The following is a 390-nucleotide window of genomic DNA, read 5'->3' as shown; positions in this document are numbered from 1 at the left end:
TCGCGGAATTTTTCTGCGAATGCGCGTAGTCTTAGGGGGGGGCGCTTGGTACATTCTTGTAGGCCTGCAGGGTCCGCGGGGTGTCTTATGGGCGTCCTTCTCGGAGAGTGGATGTTGGGGGAGGGGGCTGATGGGGCATGGTGATGCTTACGTTTCCTGCAATGTTTTAAGGGTGTTGTGTAGACGTGTTGTGGTACCTGGTTGAGTGTAGTGCGAGTGTGTGTGAGCATGGTGTGAGAGCAAGAGGGGCAGAGAGAGGCAAGAGTGAGAGTGAGATAGCTGTTGGTGATGACATGTCGATAGTTTGGGAAGGGCGCAGGGAGGCGACGTCTTGAGGCTAGGGGGGAAGGCTACTCTTTGCTCCTGACTCTCTTGCGCCGGGACCACGGG

This window comes from Frankliniella occidentalis, unplaced genomic scaffold (assembly GCF_000697945.3).
Source record: "Frankliniella occidentalis isolate FOCC.00 unplaced genomic scaffold, Focc_3.1 Scaffold151, whole genome shotgun sequence".
In the NCBI taxonomy this organism is placed as follows: domain Eukaryota; kingdom Metazoa; phylum Arthropoda; class Insecta; order Thysanoptera; family Thripidae; genus Frankliniella; species Frankliniella occidentalis.
The sequence above is the reverse complement of the archived record's forward strand: the minus strand, read 5'-3'. Positions refer to the sequence as shown.